Consider the following 15,875-nt stretch of genomic DNA (forward strand, 5'->3'; position numbering starts at 1 on the left):
TCCATTTGATACAGCCCCAAATCCCAGTTGCCTTTTTAGCCACCGAGTCACACTCATGTTCAATGTATGGTCTACTAAGACTCCTAGATCCTTTTCCCACATGCTACTGCCAAGACAAATCTCCCCCATCTTATATTGGTGTATTTGGTTTTTCACCCCATATTGAGTCTGCCATGGAAACACTAGAGGGTGTCACCCCAAGGGTCAGACATGACCCAGTGCTTGTACAGGGGATACCTTTACTTTTACCTAAATGCAGAACTTTACATTTGTCCCTTTTGAACTTCATTTTATTCAGTTTAGCTCATTCTTCGAGCCTTTCAATGGCAGATGCACAGTCAGTGCTAGGAATGCTGCTTGTTCCACACCAAACACTTTCAGCAGCTGAGCTGACCGTTGTGTGGATCAGATGAGGCAGTTGTCCAGTCTGTTTTGTTTAGCACCAAACAACTCAAATCCCTACGCAATAGGATTGTGGTGGTGGTGGAAAGTCCCGTGTGTTTGCAGTTGACAGATGGTTCCCCTGTAAGATTTTCAAGGTAAGAGGCTAACAGAGGTGGTTTACCTTTACCGACTTCTGCATAGCAACACTGGATTTCCTTGGTGATCTCCCATCCGAGGAGTATCCGGGACCATCCCTCCTTAGCTTCCAGGATCTTAAAATCTGAGCCATCCATGTCAGGGCAGGTTTGCAAAACTATATATATTCAGTATACTCCCTCCCTACATGTGCTGTACTTAGTACTACATTTATTTTATTTTATTTTATTTTATTTTATTTTATTTTATTTTATTTTATTTTATTTTATTTTATTTTATTTTATTTTATTTTATTTTATATTTTTTATTTTTTATTTTTTATTTTTTATTTTTTATTTTTTATTTTTTATTTTTTATTTTTTATTTTTTATTTTTTATTTTTTATTTTTTATTTTTTATTTTTTATTTTTTATTTTTTATTTTTTATTTTTTATTTTATTTTTTAAACTTTTATACTGCCATTCCCTTATAACATCTGCTTGGCGGAAGAGCTCCATCTTACAGGAGTGTTCAAGGGTATGTATGCCTTGAAATTACAATGAGTACCTACTGTTCTACTCCTGAGCCCCATTCAAGGTAGTCCTACGTGGCTTGGGACTGTGATAGCTGAAGGACCATCTTCTCTCCTTCGTTCCTACCCAGGAATTAAGTACTCATTAATTAATTCATTCATTCATTCATTCATTGGACTTTTATACCACCCTTCTATATGGCTCTGGGCGGTTTACATATGACGTTGTAAAATAGTTGCATAGAACATTATAACAATACGCCAAATAACAATCTTAACATATCATAACATGTCAACCAGAACAGTATTTTAATAGAACAATAACACTGAGAAATCCTTGGGGAGGTCAGATTGTCAGTCATGGAAGGGGGCATTTGAGGGGGCGGGGCGGGGGGGGACATTGACCAGCCATAGTGAATCCTAAAATTCCTGGTAGGAAACTCCTCGATACCTAAGAAGCCCTATACTAATTAGCTCAACCAGTAAACAACAAAACAACAGTTTTAAGTCTTTCATAGCAGAAGTGATGGTACTTGCCAAATTCCACCCCCCAAAAAAACAACAACAACACCCAAAGCCTTGAATAAGCCAGGAAAGAGGGAGGCCTTTATAGGTTTTCCTGATTTGCAGGATGGCACTTACAGACCGCCCAGTGGAGATGAGCTAAGCTGGTGGGGGGGGGGGGGGGAGCAGAGGAAGAAAGGCATTTTTTTGCAGATATGAAGGTCTAAGGCCGGGAAGGGCTCTGTGTGAGATAACCAATACATTAAAGTGTGACCAGGAACAGATGGGGATATATAAAATATCAGTGTTTCTTTTTGGCAGTGTTTTATTATTTGTGAGCATGTGGCACAAAAGGCCAAGCATGCAACCCGGGCTTGCTGCTCAACATTTAGATTTCCTTTTCCTAAGGAGGCAGCAGAGGTTTCTTAATTCATCAGCTGCATTTCCAAAGCAATGCCAGGTAATTCAGAACGCCGACATCCAGGGAGAAAGTCCGATGACAGGCATGTCGGAAGCCCATCGATCGTAGGGATAATTTCGAATTGCTCATCCTTGCATTTTCAACCTCAAATTTGGGCTTTTGAGATGTCGCTTCTCCCCGGAGTCCGTTGAACCCGCAGTCCATGCCCATGTGCCAGTTTTGGTTCCCTCATGCTGAATTGTTGCAGAGAAACACACACATTTTCTGACATGCTTTGATCATCCGTCGTACGCATGGGTGGTACAAACTGAGAAGACCACACCGACCAATCTACACAACAGTAAAAAAGCAGAGAATGAAGACCATTAAAAGAATCTAAATGAGTATAGACAGAGACCAAAAAAAGCAGTCATGCATTTCATCTCTCCCCTGTTAACAGAGGTCTTTTTTCTGGCACATGGATTAAGTGAGATCTTTAAACTGCTTTTAAAGGTAGGGCCAGCAAAGGCAGGGGGGAAAGATGGCCCTTTTAACAGCTCCTCAAGAAGTTTGACGTGTGCCCATGAAAAACAAATCAAAAGGAAAAGTCATTTAACATCCCCCTTCCCTTTGCAAAAGAGAGGTAGAAGCTGCAGGTATCACTTTATTACCACTAATTCAAAAGCTGTTCCTAATAATTTTTTTTTAAAGGCACTTCCATATAATACATCTGTTCTGTTAAAATTTATAATTGCATTTCATTACAGCTGGGGAATATGAGCAACAACTATCGGATAAAAAGCACTTTGTTTTGTTAAACCGGAATTAGTTTATTTCCCTTTGTTTTAGGGCTTCTGAAGCAATCTGCCCCATCTCTTGGGGAGCTTCTGGGGGGCTACGGGAGGAAAAGATCAAACAGACATGTTGTTAGATCCATGGGTATGGGAGAAACCAGGACACTGGGAGGTCAGTCAGCTCTCCATTGTGACCCCAGCATGGTGACACAAGAGGCAAAACTGAACTAGAATCATAGAACAGAATCATAGAATCATAGAGTGGGAAGGGGCCACACAGGCCATCTAGTCCAACCCCCTGCTCAACGCAGGATTAGCCCTAAGCATCCTAAAGCATCCAAAACTAATACCCACCCAACCCTGAAAACCCCAAATTATATACACAATCAATGGATCTTCCTGCCAGTGTGTGCTTTGGGTCAGTTTTGGTTTAAACTGATGGGATCCAGAAGATGGGATCTAGCCGTGCATTGGTCAAATACATTGTAAGCTGGGATCCTGATTCGGACCTCAAGCTCGGTCCTCAGCAAGTCTACAGACACAACCCTCATGGATCAGGGGCTCAGCCAGCCCCATAGTGACCACCCAGCTCTGATCCTTCAGTGGTGACAATCTTCATTTTCAGCTCACCTTCTGCCAATCACCATTGGTGCAAGAGTTCACAATGAGTGAGTCAATGCTAGGTAACGTCTCCATGTCGCCCCCTTGCCCAGGTAGTCTGGCATTTCAGGCTGAGGTGTCTTCAGTATGCTGATGACACCCAGCTCTTCCTATCGATGGACAGCTATAGTCCACAAGTCCAGACTCTTTGGCCAAACTTCCGGAAGAAGTTCCTGACAGTTATAGAGGTTCCTCAGTGGAACAGGCTTCCTCGGGAAGTGGTGGGTTCTCCATCTTTGGAGACTTTTAAGCAGAGGCTGGATAGCCATCTGATGGAGAGGCTAATTCTGTGAAAGCTCAAGGGGGTGACAGGTGACAGTGGGTGAGCAATAGGGTTGTGGGTGTCCTGTATAGTGCAGGGGGTTGGACTAGATGACCCAGGAGGTCCCTTCCATGATTCTATGAAATATCTGACTCAAACACAGTGGGTTGGAGTTCAGTCTAGCTAAGATGGAGATCCTCTGGCTGGGTCAGCAGGCGGAACGCGAGACAGAGTGTGACTTCTGGCTCTTGATGGGGCCAAATGGATATGTTTGACCACAGTCAAGGCCCTGGGCATGATCCTGGATAACTCCCGGAGCCAGTGTGGTGTCATGGGTAAGAACGGTGGCCTCTAATCTGGGGAGCCGGTATCATTGGGTGGGGTATGATTGAGCCAGGTGACCTAGGGCTCGTCACAGTCCTCTTAGAGCTATTCTAACAGAGGAGTTCTGTCAGAGTTCTCTCAGCCTCCCCTACTGCACAGGTTGAGTGGGGAGAGGAAGGGAAGATAATTACAAGTTGTTTTGAGACCACTTTGTGTAGTGAAAAGCAAGGTATTTATAACCCTAGTATCATAGAATCAGAGAGTGGTAAGGGACCTCCTGGGTCATCTAGTCCAACCCCCTGCACTTTGCAGGACACTCACAACCCTCTCGCTCATCCACTGTCACCTGCCACCCCCTTGAGCCTTCACAGAATCAGCCTTTCCGTCAGATGGCTCTCCAGACTCTCTTTAAAAATCTCCAAAGATGGAGAACCCACCACCTCCCGAGGAAGCCTGTTCCACTGAGAAACCACTCTCACTGTCAGAAACTTCTTCCAGACCTTTAGAGAACAGCTGCCTGTCAGAGTAGGCAATACCAACCTTGATAGACCGAGGGACTGATTTGGTATAAGCCAGCTTCTTGTGTGTTCATTTTTGGTGAAAGTCCCGAAAGTCAACAGTTCATCAGCTCTTGTTCCTTTTTCCGCTGATAAGAAAACATTCTCTCTCTCTCTCTCTCTTGCCTTCCCTCCGCTGTTACCCAAAACGATAATGATTATGAGCATCACTTTGAAAGCCTGCCACGGTACCGGCCACGGAGGCGCCATACATCATCCGCAACGCCACCGTCCCCGTCCGTGGTGAAGCATTGGGTATTAATGTTTCCATTGCTTATCACAGACACTGGCATTGGAAGTGCTTAAGTCAACTTGGCCGGGTTATTTATTAGAACTGTTTCTGCTGCTGTTTCCTTAAACAAAACGTCTCCCCCCCCCCACCACCACCACCATTCCAGCAGACGTGGATTCCTCCCACTGCCGTCCGTCTCTCTGCATTGTTTAATTAAAAGGTAAAGGTATCCGCTGTGCAAGCACCGAGTCATGTCTGACCCTTGGGGTGACGCCCTCCAGCGTTTTCATGGCAGACTCAATACGGGGTGGTTTGCCAGTGCCTTCCCCAGTCATTACCGTTTACCCCCCAGCAAGCAAGCTGGGTACTCATTTGACTGACCTCGGAAGGATGGAAGGCTGAGTCAACCTTGAGCCGGCTGCTGGGATTGAACTCCCAGCCTCATGGGCAGAGCTTTCAGACTGCATGTCTGCTGCCTTACCACTCTGTGCCACAAGAGGCTCATTGTTTAATTACTACAGGGCTAAATGCCACCCGTGGTATACCATGTCACTGGTTACATTACTTGCTCTTCCTTGGGCTTATAAAGGATCGGGGAATCATATTTTGGGCCTCCCTCTGAAAAGAAGAAGAGTTAGTTTTTATACCTTGATTGTCTCTATGCGAAGGAGTCTTACAGTGGCCTACAATTGCCTCCTCTTCCTCTCCCCACAGCAGACACACCCTGTGAGGGAGGTGAGGCTGAGGGAGCCCTGATATTACTCCTCCATGAGAACAGCACTGTCAGGACTGTGATGAGCCCAAGGTCGCCCAGCTGGCTGCATGTGGAGGAGTGGGGCATCAAACCCATCTTGCCAGATTAGAGGCCACCGCTGTTAACCAAGACACCAAGCTGGCTCTCCAAGAAATCTCTCCAAGATGCGGCTGCTCGGGTCCTCACCCAGTTATCTTGGAGGACCTATATAACACCGCTCCTCCGGCAACTGCATTGGCTACCAGTTGAATTCCAGTTCAGGTTGAAAGTGCTGGTATTAACCTTTAAGGCCATCTGTGATCTGGGCCCATTGCATCTAAAGGACTGCTTATCTGAGTCTGTCCCCAACAAGCTTTACGCTCAGCCAACAGGTTGGTGATCCATGGAGGAGTGGCTGGCCTCAACCAGGGCCAGGGCCTTTTCTGTCCTGGCCCCAGCTTTGTGGAATGAGCTCCCTATTGAGATCTTGGCCCTGTCCAAACTCCAGGAGCTCTTCCACCAAGCCTATGGCTGAATACAATGCAGCCACTGCATGTTGTATCATAGCAGATTATCAGGTAACTGGGTGTCCCCATATCAGGGCTAGGAGGATGGGAATCTGTTTTCTATCACCTGCTAGAAGTCTATAGTTTACTATCTTTATTGTAATCAAACCTGTTGATAGCCACCCTGGGATACATTAAATCATAGAATCATAGAGTTGGAAGGGTCCTCCTGGGTCATCTAGTCCAACCCCCTGCACTATGCAGGATACTCACTCACTCCAGGTGTGGAGCGGGATATAAATCAAGGAGAAGAGCTAGTTCTTTTATACCACTCTTTTTTCTACCCTAAGGAGTTTTGACATGCCTTACCACCCCTGTTCTCTTTCTCTCCCCACAACAGGCTCCTTGTGAGTGAAGTGGGGCTGAGAGAGCTCTGAGAGAACTGGGACACCTGTCATTCCATGAGATCTCCAGCCACCACCTGGAAAATGGCAACCCTGGGTGAGCTCCGTTCTTCATCCCCAGAATTTGCACCAAGATTGGGAGTGCCCCGGAGCCCACCAGAGCTGATTTTTATACCCTCCAAACAATTGAATTGAGAGGATGGGCGATTTGGGCAGGATAGACCCGAAAGGACCTGAATGAACGCTGATTCGGGTACTTTTCGGATGCCTCTGAGCTAAATTGTCAATCCCTCTCGTCTAATGTGGTTGAATCAGCTGTATCCAAATTGTGATGTGGGAAAGAGGAAGAAAACAAACTTATCTTTCCACTCTCTTTCTGGCTGGTTATTCCTGCCTTTTGTCCTGGCTTCCTGCGAGCCCAAAGGCAGAGGCCACACTGGGATTCTCTGATCTCATCCTTTTTTTCCCACCGGAGGAAACAATGGAGGTCAGATGTGGGCACCCTCTTTGAATTGGGCCTCCTGGTCCCATCTTTTTGAAACATGGGTGGTCTTTTGAGGAGAGGCTCCAACTGCTGTTTCACACTTGGTTCTTCTACCACAAACTCTCCCCCACACACACACTCTTACACAATAACACGACCACTAAATGAGACAAGAGGGCAGCATTTCATAGAATCATAGAATCATAGAATCATAGAGTTGGAAGGGGCCAGACAGGCCATCTAGTCCAACCCCCTGCTCAATGCAGGATCAGCCCTAAGCATCCTAAAGCATCCAAGAAAAGTGTGTCTCCAACCTTTGCTTGAAGACTGCCAGTGAGGGGGAGCTCACCACCTCCTTGGGCAGCCTATTCCACTGCTGAACTACTCTGACTGTGAAAATTCTTTTCCTGATATCTAGCCTATATCGTTGTACTTGTAGTTTAAACCCATTATTGCGTGTCCTCTCCTCTGCAGCCAACAGAAACAGCATCCTGCCCTCCTCATTTTCCATTGATAGTAACAGCTCCATAGGTTATAATGGAGCCGAATCAATTTGGCCAAAAGCAAATCAATCAAATCCGAATTCCTTCTCCAAACCTGGGATTTGGGAGAATCAGTTTGGGCCAATTCTGAGAAGCACTGTGAATTATTTTAGGGTGCGCATCCCTACAATGTATTCAGCACAGGTTCCGATCAATCTCTGAGGAGCAGTGGAATCCGGGCCCCCTTCTCCTCCCTTCTCTGGTAACCACAACAAATCAAGCGGCCGGAGCTTGTAAGCCGCAAAAGAGAAAAAGCCAGCGGACTCTTAGATGTCTCTTCAATCACATTTCTTTTTGAAATACCCAATGCGTCCGGAGCGTCTTCGAACTCTTTCTTTGCTCTCTCTCTCTCTCGTTCTTCAAAGAAGATCCTTCAGAGCGTTGACCAAAAGGCCCGACACGCCGGGCTCACTTTGAGGTTAGACTACTGTAACTCACTCAACATGGGGTCACCTTTGAAGGGCTCTCGCCAAACACAACTGGCCCAAAATGCCATGGCCCAGGTGTTAATGAGAACATGCGACAGGGAGAATGTAACACCTGTCTGGGATGAACCTGAGTGTGTTTCTACATGCCATCCAGAGCTCTAGCATTGACCTCTAACGCCCTTAATGGTTTAAGATGCTGGTTATGTTGTGAGTGCCTTTTGACTTGGGTGAAGCTGTCCCCTCCCACCCCCCAGTGCTATTCTTTTTTACCAACTGCTGTGAAAATTGGCAGATCTAAGGTGAGCCGTTTATATTTTCTTCCCACATGGCTCAAATATTATATTTTTATACTTGCTGCTCATCCCAGAAAATGATCAAAAAGCTTTGAGACTCCTTTGGGTAGAAAACAGGGGCATAGAAGAACCAACTCTTCTTCAGTAATATCAGGGCTCTTTCAGCCTCCCCTCCCTCACAGGGTGTCTGTTGTGGGGAGAGGAAAGGGAAGGCGATTGGAAGCCCCTTCGAGACTCCTTTGGGTAGAGAAAAGTGTGAGTCTCTCTCTGGGTGAGAAGCTACCAAGTGTGGGACGGGGAACTCGGAGGCCTGTGTTTAAATCCCTGCTTTGTCATCGGAGCTTACTGCCTGACCCTCTGCCTGTCACACCCTCTCAGAGTGCCCTGAATTCAGAACCAAGGGACAAATCCCATGCCAGGATAATGTCCAGTTCAGATCTTACTTCCGATCCTGACAAACGTACCTATCTGTTATCAGATACTGATTCCTATGTTTCACATAGGTTGGGATTTTTTTCTCCGGCAGCCAGGAAGATCATAGAATCATACAGTTGGGAGGGTCTCCAGGGTCATCTAGACCAACCCCCTACAGACTGCAGGACAGATTACAGCTGAAGTACTTTCAAGAGTGCCTCCATCTGGATATATGTTTTAATTGTGATATATTGCTTTGTTCTCACTTTATTTATTAACGGGCGGAATGCACTTCTGTTTTTGTATTGTATTGTTTCACTTATGCTTAGTAAAAGCCTTCGCCCATCTATCTATCACTCTCAAACTAACCTGCCTTGCAGGGTCGTTGTGAGAAGAAAAAGCAGAGGGGAGGAGAATGACGGCGAGAAAAGCAATGTATAAATAAAACAAGGGAGGAGTACATATTATACAGCTTTCAGTTCTGTGGTGGGAGAAAGAGCGTGTATAATAAATAAATGGCCTATATTTTAATAGTGAGATTTTTTTTTTCCAAAAAGGTGCGATCCAAGTATTTTTAATTAATAAATATGGGTCGGGGGGGGGCGGGAGGAGAGCTGACTGTCCTCCCAACTTTTGAGGCATACTCTGAGAATTCCTCACAAGGGGCTTGAAGCATGATGAGGTTGCACTGATGTTTTATGCAATTTTTAGCCACCACTCTGGTGTATCTACTCCCTAACCTTGTGGAACAGGTTCATTGGCCCCTCTTGCACAATATCCGTGACTCTGATTGGCAGGAACCCTCCCGGGCTTCAGGGACGCTTCATTATTTCCCAATCTCAAATAGAGTCAGCGGACTGAGCTTCTGAGACCTTCCGTTTACACAAAAGCATGCTCTGCCTTCAAGCCAAGCAGGTAAATTTATTTTTAGGTCCATTCAGTTATAATTAAAATGTAAATAATTTGGATAAGATTCCCCAAAGTTATCAGAGATAATTCAGTTCGACTCAGAGCCCCAGAGAAAGAGGGAGAGAGACAGACAGAGAGAGAGAGAGAGAGAGAGAGAGAGAAAGATGAACAATTTAGCTTTTAGGAAAAGGGCGAATTTGGTGCTGATTTCAATTAAATTAGTAGGTCAAGGGGGATCACCTCTGAGGATTTGGGGCTTGAAAGACGAAACCAGGATTTTGCAGGATTATCCGAGATGGACAGATTTATTTTCCCTTCCTTCTTGGATAGGCTTTTCTGGCTTTGAGATGTTCTTCTTATCTGTTTTTCCCCCCCTTTGCTTCAGCTCAATCCTCTTTCTTTGCATTCGTCTTGAGAAGTTGCTTCTTATTTTTAAGAAGGGGAAACTATCCGTATGGCTATGCTGTAATCCAAAGGCACAAAGTTTGGGAAGAAAATGTAAGCGGGGGCACTGGATCGATCCTGTAGGTTGAAGCCCAAAGAAACTTAATTTCGCCTGGATTCATCAGTGCTTGGGAGTTAAGATAGGGAGGCCATGGCCAGCCGGCAGATGGAGACCACCAAGGAAAACAAGCTGGTTTGCTGGTTTACAGACAATAAAACCATAAAATACATTAAGTGACACTAAAAGGCAGCAGAATTCTATAACAATTAACTCCTCCCCCCCATAAAATTCCATACCCAATTTGATGACCCCCCCCCCGTCCCACCTGGCCCGAATCCTCAAGGCAGGTGACCAAAAGATGTGTAGAAATGTCTAGGATATCTGGGGGAGGGACCCAAAATATCTTCCTTGCCCAGGTCTCCACCAAATGCCTGGTGGAAGAGCGCCATCTTGCAGGCCTTGCAGAACTGTGTGAGCTCCATCAGGGCCCTCAGCTCTTCCAGGAGCTCATTCCCCCAGGTAGAGGCCAAGACTGGAAAGGCCCTGGCCCTGGTCAAGGCCAGGCACAATTCACACAAGCTGGGCATCACCATAAGTATGAAAGCCTCAGTTTATTCCTTGTATGTTCTAGGGCAGTGGCCCCCAACCCCTGGTCAGTGAAGGCTTCGGTACCGGGCTGCCTACCTATCCCCTCACTCATCACTTGATTCCTCAGTATGTGAAGATTTGCAACTGGACATGAGAACCGATTCCTGACCTGCTGGAGCCAACAGCCCAGAATAACCGGTCCAATCTTTAGTACAGAATCACAGAATCATAGAGTTGGAAGGGTCCATAGAGGCCATCTAGTCCAACCCCCTGCTCAACGCAGGATCAGCCCTAAGCATCCTAAAGCATCCAAGAAAAGTGTGTATCCAACCTTTGCTTGAAGACTGCCAGTGAGGGGGAGCTCACCACCTCCTTAGGCAGCCTATTCCACTGCTGAACTAATCTGACTGTGAAAACTTTTTTCCTGATATCTAGCCTATATCGTTGTACTTGAAGTTTAAACCCATTACTGCGTGTCCTCTCCTCTGCAGCCAGCAGAAACAGCATCCTGCCCTCCTCCAAATGACAACCTTTCAAATACTTAAAGAGGGCTATCATGTCCCCTCTCAACCTCCTTTTCTCCAGGCTGAACATTCCCAAGTCCCTCAACCTATCTTCATAGGGCTTGGTCCCTTGGCCCCAGATCATCCTCGTCGCTCTCCTCTGTACCCTTTCAATTTTATCAACGTCCTTCTTGAAGTGAGGCCTCCAGAACTGCACACAGTACTCCAGGTACACTGAAAAAGAGGTAAAAAGAATTAACAGTCACCACAGGGAAGTCACCTGATGGACAAATCCCAGCTTTGGGCAGTGGCAGCTATCAATAAGCAGATCGAAAAGAAAAAGAGTTGGTTTTTATACTCCATTTCTTTCTGCCCAAGGGAGTCTCAAAGGGGCTGACAATCGCCTTCCCGTACTCTCCCAAAACACCCACCCTGTGAAGTAGGTGGGCCAGAGAGAGCTCTGAAGTACTCTGTGAGAACATCACCATCAGGACTGTGACTGGCCCAAGGTCGCCCGGCTGACTGACTGTGGAGGGGCGGGAAAACCTGGTTCTCAAGATCAGAGACCACCTCTCTTTTAAGAGAAGCATTTCTTTGTTTCCTTGCTCTGCTCTTTTCCAAACATGTACCTTCCCCTTCCAAGAATTTATTACAAAAGTATAGGAAGGGCGTGCCTTCATAATCCTATACCCATTTCTCCCAAAATCTGTTTTTATTACTAAAAGTCTCTAAAATGAAGGGAATTATAAAATCATTTTTACGACGGCCTTTGAAGCACCAATTCCCGAGCCTTAAATATCAGTGGATTATTTTATCAGGGTTTATCTTGCCAGGATGCGACCATCCATCACTGGGGAAAGCCATAAAACCGCTCGGACCCTACAGGTGTCTTCAGTTTGGGGAGAAAATCGACAGGGGTTCCCCATCATGATTTACAGAGCAGCGCGGAGGGGGCTCTCCTAGTTCCACGCTTGCTATTCTCGGACATTTTCCTTGGCATTATGCAGACCATGGCCTTAAACCAGGGGCAGTCAAACTGCGGCCCTCCAGATGCCAATGGACTACAATTCCCATGAGCCCCTGCCAGCGAATGCTGGCAGGGGCTCATGGGAATTGTAGTCCACGGACATCTGGAGGGCCGCAGTTTGACTACCCCTGCCTTAAACAGTCATTCTGACGAGAAGAGTTAATTGAAGGCCTGGTTGCCCCAGATCATCCTCGTCGCTCTCCTCTGCAAAAGCATCCTACTCTGACTGTAATTTCCCCCCTAACATCCAGTTAGTACCTGTCTGCCATTATTTGAATCTATGATTATCAGTCCTCTCCCCTGCTGCTAAGGGGAACAGTTCCCTGCTCTCTTCTAAGTGGCAGCCTTTCAAATACTTCAAGATTACCTTAAGATCATCAAATGAAGACGGTTAGCCATAGGTTTAGGGCGCACGCAAAGAAGCCACTCTGCTTAAGTGATGTGCGCAAACTTCCTTTGTTTTCCTGGGTGATCCGTTCCATTCCGCCCATCGACGAAAACTTCTGTTCCTGATTTATTCATTGCCTTTATGCAGCGTCCACGCCATTTGTACATTATACGCCGTTTAGGTGCCCACTTTCAAGCAAGTGATGCAAACCTGATCATGAAAAATGTATTAATTTCCAGAGCAGAAATCCAGCAGGAGGAAGAAGAAAAACGGCACCCCCCCCAAAAAAAAAAATAGGGGGGGGGCTCCGAGATTGGATTTGCACCGAACTGCGAGAGACGGACAGACGGAAGGGAAATTGAAATGGAGAACGGGGCATTAAGAGTGAAAATTCGATAGAGGGAACAGCAAATATTTAATTTATGGTATTCATCTCCCCGACAAAGAGCAATGGAGAGAGTAGTTTAAGATTATACCAAACATCACGGCAATACAGTCTGGGTTGCCAAATGCAGGTTGGGGGACTTGGGGGGATTTGGAGGTGGAACTTAGGGAGGGTAAACTGTACGGATGCCAAGCCTCCAGGTGGGACCTGGAGGTCCTCCAAAGTGACACTCTCTCTCTCCAGCCTACAGAAATCAGAGAAAAGGGATCCTTGGGAAGGTGGACTCTTTGGCCTTGTGCCACTTTTATCTACCTGAAGGAGTCTCAGAACAGCTTATATTGGCCTTCCCTTTCGTCTCCCCACAACAGACACCATGTGAGGGAGGTGAGGCTGAGAGAGCCCTGATATTCCTGAAGAAGAAGGGTTCTTATATGCCACTTTTTTTTTACCTGAAGGAGGCTCAAAGCAGCTTACATTCGCCTTCCCTTTCCTCTCCCCACAACAGACACCCTGTGAGGGAGGGGAGGCTGAGAGAGCCCTGAGATTACTGAAGAAGAAGAAGAGTTGGTTCTTATATGCCGCTTTTCACTACCTGAAGGAGTCTCAAAGTGGCTTACAGTTGCCTTCCATTTCTCTCCCCACAACAGACACCCTGTGGGGTGGGTGAGGCTGAGAGAGCCCTGATATTCCTGCTCGGTCAGAACAGCTTTATCAGTGCCGTGGCGAGCCCAAGGTCACCCAGCTGGCTGCATGTGGGGGAGCGGGGAATCAAACCCAGCTCGCCAGATTAGAAGTCCACACTCCTAACCACGACACCAAACAACGGAGGAATGAGCTTTCCGAGGGGATCAAGGCCCTGTCCAAACTGGCACCCTTCTGCAGGCCCTGTATGGTGGAGCTCTTTCAAAAAGCTTTCAGTTGGGGCCAGCACTTTCTTAACATCTAAGCCCCCCCCCCTGACAACCCCCCCTGCCCCCCGATACATCTTAAGCTATGAAAGATTTATTGATAGCGACCACCCTGGGAAGTATTATAAGAATTGATGATAACACTGGCTATAGATACAGTTATATGTTTTGAATCTTTTTTAATAAATGCTTATTATGCTATTGTTTTAATTATTTTGTCACTGATGGTGTGATGTACAGCACCTTGACCCGGTTTTGGGGTGGGGGGGCAGTATAGAAATCTAAATAATAATAACAACAACAACAATAATAATTTAGGTCTAGAGACATCATTCTGGGGGGGGATCTCCAGGTCCCCCCTGGAGGCTGCCATCCTTAACAGGACTTCCAAATCCCTGGATGGTGACGAGGGGATAAGGATTCCAACTCCAGTTAGAGAATCTCCTGGATATTTAGGGACAGGCCGTGGGGAGGGGAGGGACCTCAGTGGGCTACAGCGCTCTAGAGTTCACCCTTCACCCTCCAAGGCCGCCATTGTCTCCAGGGGAATGGAATTCTGCAGTCTGTAGCTGAGATGTAATTTCGGGGTCCCCCAACCCGCCCTACCCCACCCCTGAGGCTGGCATTCCCAGGTATGACCGTGTTCTTCTCAGGCCCGGAGTCACACCAGATGAGGTCTTGAGGCCTTTTCCGTGGGCATCAATAAAACGTACTCCTGAAGGTGCCCATATGCACCAAGAGCAGCTGCCCGGAGCGCACAGGGGATTTCTGGCATGCTGTCCACCTGCGATACGCTCACTGTAACGATTCCGCGCAACGGGAAAGGGCTACCTCCTCGGAAGTTAAAATCTATCGTTTCTGTTTGAGCGCCTGCCGTAAAATACAGGGCTTTTTGCGGGCGGTGGCGTGTGTGTTGGGGGACGGAAGCCTTTATTGATCTCAGCAAATATTTACTCAGGTGGCAATATCTGTGCTCATATGGCTATATCCACGTTCATATTCACTACAATGGACCGGAGGAGGTGGGAGAGAGAGAGAGAGGGAGAGGCAGAGAGAGAGAGTTGCAAAAAAAAAAAAAAATGCAGCTTTATAGCTCGCCAAAAGGTGCCATCTGCACCAGAGGTAAACAGATAGGCTGTGAATGTTAGCCATGAAGTCAGAAACCTCCAAAGGCGTGTGGGTTTTGCCGTTCCGCATGGCCTGGCCCTCTCAAGCGCCTGGGCTTATTAAATTCTTAAGGCTCCAAATCAGCTTGCGTCTCCCCTCGTAAAAACACATCAGCGGCCATAGAGTCATTGGAAGAGGTTCCGCCGCCTGGCCTTCCCGTAGTCCAGCGCATAAAACCAAGTGTTTGGCCGGATTTTTAGAGGCCCGCATTAAAGAGATTCAATCGAGAAAGCTAACATTTGGACTGTGACAAAAGCTTCGCCTGTTCCATCTACCAGGACAGGCGGGTGGTGATGGTGGGGGTGGGGGTGGGAGTGGAAATGCAAAATGGATCCTGGAACTACCCCAATTAGGGTGGTTTCCCCAGTTCTGCCAAGGGTTCATCCCTCTCGCTCCTTTTTCTGCTGCTGTTTCAAGGACCGGTTGGTTCTCCTTCAGTCTATGCTTCCCGTGAGTCCAGCCAGTCAGGGAGCACATGGAGACAGCACATAAATGGGCAAATGTTTTCCCCGTTCCTCTGCAGGGGTAGTCCAACTGCGGCCCTCCAGATGTCCATGGACTACAACTCCCATGAGCCCCTGCCAGCATTTGCTGGCAGGGGCTCATGGGAATTGTAGTCCATGGACATCTGGAGGGTCGTAGTTTGACTGCCCCTGCTCTAAAGTATAGTCGTTGTCCCCCAAACAACAAGGTAAAACTGAAGGTCAATTTCTGCTTCTTTTCTCCATGAAAATAATCTCCTTTAGAGTCAGGCTCCATTGACAGGTGCCAGGAAAGCTGTTAATTTTACAGCTGTCCACGTTTTTGTTGTCCTGGCCAGAGCTCAACCGAGTAGAGAGAGTTGACCAAGAGGATTTCCCTCCCCCTCCCTCTCCTCAAATACTAGAATTCAACCAAGGGAATGAGAGAAGCAGTCAATCTGGGATGGACAAAAGAAGACGTGACTTTAGGTAGCAAATGGTTAGAA

General features: G+C 46.9%; 1 long non-coding RNA gene across 3 annotated transcripts in view; it reads right to left on the minus strand.

Annotated features, from left to right (window-relative positions):
* Positions 1-1,343: 1,343 nt before the first annotated feature.
* The window catches only part of LOC143841983 (uncharacterized), a 42,305-nt gene continuing 27,773 nt past the window's right edge, over positions 1,344-15,875 (minus strand). For 2 of the 3 annotated variants that reach the window (XR_013232956.1, XR_013232955.1), the window contains exons 3-4: positions 12,428-12,658; positions 9,309-11,267 (exon numbers count right to left, since the gene is read on the minus strand). This is a non-coding gene — a long non-coding RNA (uncharacterized LOC143841983). Of the gene's footprint in view, positions 2,307-9,308; positions 11,268-12,427; positions 12,659-15,875 lie in introns of those variants that run through there. The other variant, XR_013232957.1, reaches the window with a different exon arrangement.

The sequence above is a fragment of the Paroedura picta genome, chromosome 7, assembly GCF_049243985.1.
Source record: "Paroedura picta isolate Pp20150507F chromosome 7, Ppicta_v3.0, whole genome shotgun sequence".
Classification (NCBI taxonomy): domain Eukaryota; kingdom Metazoa; phylum Chordata; class Lepidosauria; order Squamata; family Gekkonidae; genus Paroedura; species Paroedura picta.